Source organism: Globicephala melas, chromosome 11 (assembly GCF_963455315.2).
Source record: "Globicephala melas chromosome 11, mGloMel1.2, whole genome shotgun sequence".
NCBI classification, from domain to species: Eukaryota; Metazoa; Chordata; class Mammalia; order Artiodactyla; family Delphinidae; genus Globicephala; species Globicephala melas.
The window spans coordinates 66,157,181-66,164,561 of NC_083324.2; positions in this window are offsets into that span (position 1 = coordinate 66,157,181).

Genomic DNA, 7,381 nt, shown 5'->3' on the forward strand with positions numbered 1-7,381 from the left:
TGGCTGAAGTGGAGTGGGCAGGAAGGAGATCAGAGGAGAAGACATCAAATCATCACTAAACTAAGGGTGGGGGGTCAGTAGAGGCAGGGCTGAATGAGATGGGGAGTCTTGGGGGGAATCTGATTTGTTTTAACAGACTCCCTCCTGCCGCTTGTTGAAATGGACTGAAAGGAATGAAGGTAGAAGCAGTTGAGAGGCTGCCACTACCATCAAGTGAGAGAGAAGGAGGCTTATATCAGGGTTGGAACAGTGAAGGTGGTGAGAAGGGCTAGGATTCTGGGTATATTTTGAAGGTAGAGTGGAGGAGACTCCCCTATACAATGAATGTGGTGGGAGAGAAAGAGGGAGCCAAAGGTGACTCTAAGGCCTCTGACCTGAGAACAAGGTGGTGGGGTGCAGCTGCCACTAACTGAGATGAGGAGACCATGGAAGGGGCAGTTTGGGGGATAGCGACACACCAGGAGCTCTCACATGGACGAGTTACAGCTGAGGTGCCCACTCACGGCCTCGGCCAGTAGTCAGGTATCTGAGCTCAGGCACCAGGTCTAGGCTGGGGCTGTAAACATGAGAGCTGTCATCCAGAGACGGGGTTTAAAGCGTGTGTGTGAAACGGAAGGAAGGGGTCCAACATTTGAACTGTGCACATGCCCAAATTCTAGGCATTAGCACCCTGACATTCTAGCTGCACACACCCCAACATTCTAACCCTTCGACCTGCAGTTACAATTCTGAGAATTTACCCCAAGGAGACAAATCAGTGTGACAAGACTCACGCACATTATTTACACTAGTCTCCCAAACTGGAAACTGTAAATATCCATCCAAAGGAGACTCAGCAAATAAACTCACGCCCACGGAGAGGGAACCTGTGGCAAACTGCTGCGTACACACAGTGGAGAACCGTGCCGCTGTTCAATGAGAAGGCTTCAATCTTAATGAACTCACCTAGGAAGACGCCTGTGAGGTGTTAAGTGGGCGATAACTACAGAAGGAGCTAACATTTTAAAACACTCACTCTGTGTCAAGCACTGGATTAAGGCCTTGGTGGAGATGATTGCACTTAATTCATAATAGCATTAGAAGTAGACACTATACCAAATCCTCATTTTACAGATGAGGAAACCAAAGCAACGATGGTTGAGTAAAACTTGCTTGTGGTCACATAACATGGGGTAGAAGAGGTAGCATTCCAGCCCACTGGGCTGTGGATGAAGATACTTCACATCTGCACCAACTAAAGGGGTCCACGACGCATTTTACAAGTGGCTGTTTTGCTTTCTTCTTTACATGCTTGTGGTATTTGAATGTTTTTTCAATATGAGGTATTATTCTATAATCACAAGAACAAAAGTGCCTTTCCTGTGTTAAGGGAACAATAAAAGAAGGACCAGGGGCTTCCCTGGTGGCTCAGTGGTTGAGAGTCCGCCTGCCGATGCAGGGGACACGGGTTTGTGCCCCAGTCCGGGAGGATCCCACATGCCGTGGGGCGGCTGGGCCCGTGAGGCATGGCCGCTGAGCCTGCGCATCCGGAGCCTGTGCTCCGCAACGAGAGGCCGCAACAGTGAGAGGCCCGCGTACCGCAAAAAAAAAAAAAAAAAAAAAAAAGGACCAAAGGAAAACTCACCCACCCTGCCCTCCTTCCCGGGATCCTGAGCTGCCACCATGTGGGATCACTAGGCATCAGTGCCAGAGCCGAGAGGCTGGGTACCCCAGCGGCCGCTGGGAAACGCAACCTGGAAGCACTGGCCGGAATGGAGTGCTTATTCCATGAATGAGTGTGACGATGTGGAAACGTGCAGTGACCAGAGGGTAGAGCAGAGCCTAGACCTCGCAGAACTCAGGGTCCCACCAGAAAGCCATGGACACCAAGAGGGTGCCAGCCTCAAGGCTTCTCTCCTGGGAGTTCAAAGAGGCCCGTGTGGCCTGGGGGAGTCTCTGCCCTTCCCTGGCTGCATCTCACCCTGGCTTTGCTCAAACAGTGACCCTGTTTGTCCCAGGCTCATGGTCTACATCAGGAAGGGAAGACTCTAAGGGGTTCAAATTTTCACTCCTGAAGCTCCTTACATCTAAAAGGCTGGAGACTCCCCTAGCAGTCTGGCGGCTCTGGTGCCCACGTGCCCTGACCCTGGAAGGGGAGCTGGGGGTGGGGGGAGGGAAGGCTGGCAGATGCCAGGGTGGGGGCATCTCTGGAGGGCCTTGTGGACCCTGAGTCAGCGGAAGACCTTGCCCCTCCCTGCCTTCCCTCCTGGTCCTGGGGCTCCAGGAATGGCATTCACTCATTTCTTCCTACATTCATTATTGCTAGAATTATTGAGTATTTACTATGCAGTCAGCACTGGGCACACGTCATCTCATTCATTCAGTAACAGCCTTTTGGCATCGGTTCGACTGTCCACATTTTACATACAGATGAGGAAGGTAAAACCAGTCAAGGCTAAATAACTTGTCCATGGTCAACCAGGCTGTAGGTAATGAACCCAGACTCAAACCCTGGCTCGTCTTATTCCAAAGTCCGCCCGTAGCCAGCACTGGGGGGCAGTATCCCCAGTGGTTAGTGGGTCCAGGCCTCCACACAGCTCTGCCACTTACTGGCTATATTGTCTTGGGTGAGACTTCATTACTCTGGGCTGGGGTTTCCTCACCTGGCAAAGGGGGCTAACCATGGTCCTACCTTCCTGGGGACTGCGGGGGAGGGGGTCCAGCACTCAGAGCAGTGGTGGCCACATGTGATTATTACAGGCGTTCACCGTTTCACTCTGTGCTGTCTGCCTCTATGCACTGCAATGCACATATTTATGGAGTATCTGGGAATACAAAGTGGAGTAAATCATAGGCCCTGCTCTTAGGGAGCTCAGTGTCTCGGTCATTTAAATCACCTGGGAAGCTTTTGAAAGACTCCCAATGCTCAGGCTGCACCCCAAGGCCATTAAATCAGAACCCCTCATTTGGCTGGGCTGTAACATCAGCATTTTAAAGCTCACCAGTGGTTCTGATGAACAGTCCCTTCAGAAAGGGCAGGACCAGTTCTTGAGCTTGGGAACCCTGGCTCAGGTCCCCAGGGGTTCCCTAGCAATGGTTAGTCTGAGTGGGGAATGGGGGAAGTGGCCTTACTATGGCACTAAATGAGTTAGGATTTATTGACGTATAATTTACATACAGTAGAATCCACCATTTATAAAACAGTTCTATGAGTTTTGGCCAAAGGTACAGTCACGCAACCACTACTACAATCAAGACATAGAACAGCTCTATCACCCCAAGAAGTTTCCCCGTGCTGCCCCTCTGTAGTCATCCTCTCCCCTCACCCTCTGGTCCCTGGCACTCACTGCTCTGTTCTCTGACCTATCGTTTTGTCTCTTCCAGAATGTCATGTATTTGGAATCATACAGTACAGAGACTTTTGGGTCTGGCTCCTTTTACTCAGCCTCATGTATTTGAGACTCGTCCACGTTGTTCGTGGACCAGCACTTTGTTCCTTTCCATTGCTGAGTAGTATCCCTTAAGTGGGTATACCGTGGTTTGCTTACCCTTTACCAGCTGAAGGACCTTTGGGTTATTTGTGGTTTGGGACAATTATGAATAGTGCTGCTATGAACTATAAACATTCATGTTCAGGGTTTTTTTGTGGTCATACATTTTCATTTCTCTAAGGTAAATACCTAAAATTGGATCACTGGGTCATATGGTAAGTGTATGATTACCTCTCTCAGAAACCGCCAAGCTGTCTTCCAGGGTGACTGTACCATTTTGTATTCCCATCATCAGCGATCAGAGTTTCCCATTGTGCACATCTTTGCCAGCATTTGGCACAGGCAGGGTTTTTGTTTGTTTGTTAAAACATTTATTTATTTAATTGGCTGCCCCAGGTCTTAGTTGCGGCATGCGGGATCTTTAGTTGAGTCATGTGCACTCTTAGTTGTGGCGTGTAGGATCTAGTTCCCTGTCCAGGGATCAAACCCGGGCCCCCTGCATTGGGAGCATGGAGTCTCAGCCACTGGACCAACAGGGAAGTCCCTGTTTGTTTTAAATTTTAGCCATTCTGGTGGGTGTGTAGTGCTTACAACTTTTTAAGCTTATGAATGTATCAAAAAGATCATGTTGTACATCTTTAATCTATACAATTTTTATTTGTCAATTATACCTCAATAAAGCTGGCGGGAGTTTATGGATGTAATGAAATAAGGGCCTGTAATAGTAAATATTTTGCAAACATAATCATTTAAGGCCCTGTTATGTGCCAGACAGTATCCTAATCCTTCCAAAATCCTAGGAGCAGCTGGTATCATGGGGAGGGCACCCATGACAGTCTAAAAGGCTCAAATCCCAACTCTGTGGTGGGCTTGCTGTGGGACGTTGGGCACATCACTCAGTGTCTCTGAGCCTCCATTTATTTATTGTAAATAGATTGAGCAATGCCCCCTTGCATGCTTGGTGTGAAAACCAAAGGAGATAATGCAGGGAAAGCTCCTGGCCCACAGGAGGGGCTCAACAGCTGGGAGTTGTTATTATCTACACTCTATATGTAGCAACATTCCTGGGATAATTTGTTCCAGCAGCAAGTCTAGTTGCTTCTGCCTTCAGGATATATTCCAGATGGAGCCTTCTCGCACCCCACACCTCTCACACAGCCACCTCTCTGGTCCAGGCCACCATGTCCTCTCTCAGGTGACTGATTGCAAGAGCTGCTCTCCGGCTCCTGCACTCATACACCCACCCCCTGGTGGTCGTACTCCAAACAGCAGACACAGGAGTTCTTTTCCATCTGAAACTCCCATCCAGGGTCCTGGTCCCAACCCTCCCGAGGCATCACAGTAAGAAGTCCATCTGATGCCTCCCTCCTACAATCCACCAGGCTTTCTGTGATCTGGCCCCTGGCTGCCTCTCAGAGCTCGTTTATTCATCTCTGTATCCCAGAACTTAGCACATAGTAAGTGCTCGAAAAACACCTTCTGGCCTGGATTCACACTAGCGCTGTCAGGCCACCAACATGGCAGGCAGTATTTCTCTTCCATTGAGGTGACTGGAAGTCAGAGAGGTGCGAACGACGTGTGCAAGGTCATACGGCACTTCTGTGGACTCTCAGGGACCAGGACAAGGGTCTCCTAACAATGGCTGTGGCCTCACACCTTTGCCTTTTCCTTCCGGCTGCCTGTCTCTGCCCCATGACTGGACCCCAGGGCCCTGCTTCTTCCTGAAATTGGCCATGGTGGGAGTGTTCCTGCCATGGAAATTAGCAAATCAGCCCCCCTCTTATCCCTCATCCCCCAACAGAGGTCTGATTGTTACTTCTTGCCAGCACGACACTGTCCACGAAGTCTGGCATCCTGAAGTAACTGAGTGAAGCCACCTTGCTCACCTGTCCACGTCTTGAGCTTGCAACCCTCAAGGTGACCCAGGTGCCTTTTCCATCTCTTCTCTCCTCTGCCTGGCCTCAGGCTCTATTCTGGGCCAGTTGCTAGCTGGCCTTCGGCCTATACACAGTGAGCTTCTGCAAGTCAAAGGCCAAGGTGGAGGTGAGGGCACCTTCCTACTGGTGCTTCTGGCCTGACCCTGGCCTCTACCTGGTCACATCCTTCTTGTTCCAACTCCCTGAGCCACTGATATGCTGGAGCCATTTCTGCCTCTGATTTCTTCTCCTTACCCTCTTCTCTCCATGATTCTCTCATTTCTCATCTTTGGCATTTTAACTGTGTCTCTCTTTACCTCTGCGAATAAAAACGAGATAAATTTTTTTTTCTGGCAGCGCACCACAGCATGTGGGATCTTAGTTCCCTGACCGGGGATCAAACCCGTGGCCCCTGCATTGGAAGCGCAGAGTCTTAACCACTGGACTGCCAGGGAAGTCCCAAGAGCTAACATTTTTTTTTTTTTTTTTGTGGTACACGGGCCTCTCACTGTTGTGGCCTCTCCCGCCACGGAGCACAGGCTCCGGACGCACAGGCTCAGCGGCCATGGCTCACGGGCCCAGCCGCTCCGCGGCACGTGGGATCCTCCCAGACCGGGGCACGAACCCGCGCCCCCCGCATCGGCAGGCGGACTCTCAACCACTGCGCCACCAGGGAAGCCCTCAAGAGCTAACTTTTAATGAACACTTACTGTGTGCTTTCAGTGTATCAGTGCATTTAATCTACAAACCAGCTCCATTGTACAGATGCGAATAGGGAGGCAGAGAGAGATTCAGCAACTCACCACAAATCACACTTCTGGTAAGTGGGGAAGCCAGAACTGACCCCGGATGCTCTGTGACCTTTCTGGGAAGCGGCAATAATCACATCGGACTTAGAATTTTAAAACATGGGTTTGAGTTCTGACTCTGTTACCTCCATGTGACTTCGCTGTCTGTGCCTCAGCTTCCTTCCTCATTCATAAAATGGGATGAACAACACGTGCCCTGTCCATTCATGGGATTGTTTTGGGGTCAAATGAACTAATGGGTGTAAAAGGGCTTTGAAAATGTTAAAATGCTGAGCATATGAGTGGATTAATGTATATGGTTCTGTTTTCCAATTTTTATTTTCTCTCTTGCCTTTCAGAAGGGTTCTTTGTCTGCCTTGGTTATGCCAGTGTGTGCAGGGCCCAGACACAGAGGCTCTCCATAAATAACTTTTTTCCTCTGTTCTCTGCTGGGCTCCCCTTTCTCAGGCCTTTCAGGGAGACTCATCACCTTTCCCCTCTCTCACTATCATCAAGCCCAGACTCAGAGGGCAGGAGGGTTCACCCCAGCAGGGTTCCAATGCTCAGATCAAGACCAGCACTGGATGAAGTCCACAACCACTTCTTAGACATTATCATGGAAGCCAACTGGAAATTATGCTTCACTTTATAGAAACTGGCTTAAGTAAACTTTAAGTAAACTTTTCAGAAACACATCTACTTTTGTGGAGCAAGGCAAGGTCTGACTTTATTTTTTGGCAGCCCGCCTAGTCTGACTTTATTTTTCTTCTTGAAAAATTATTTTTGGGACTTCCCTGGCGGTCCAGTGGTTAAGACTCCATGTTTCTACTGTAGGGGGCACAGGTTTGATCCCTGGTCGGGGAACTAAGATCACACATGCCATACAGCGCCCCCCTCCCCCCAAAAAACAACAAAAACCAACAAAATAAAAAATTATTTTAATATATTTAATTTTTTCATTGAAAGCCACCACTTTCTTGGAAGTATAACTTATAATAAAGTGCATAGATTTTAAGTATATGGAATGATAACTTTTCACATGTATTCACCCACTTAACCATCACTCAGACCAAGGCCCAGAACATTTCCAGCACCCTGGAGAACTCCCTTATGCCCCTCCCAGGTGATACCTGTTCCCACAATTTTGATTTATTTTGGTACAAAAATTCAAAAGGAGCAAAGGATAAACTGACAAATCTTCCTCCCA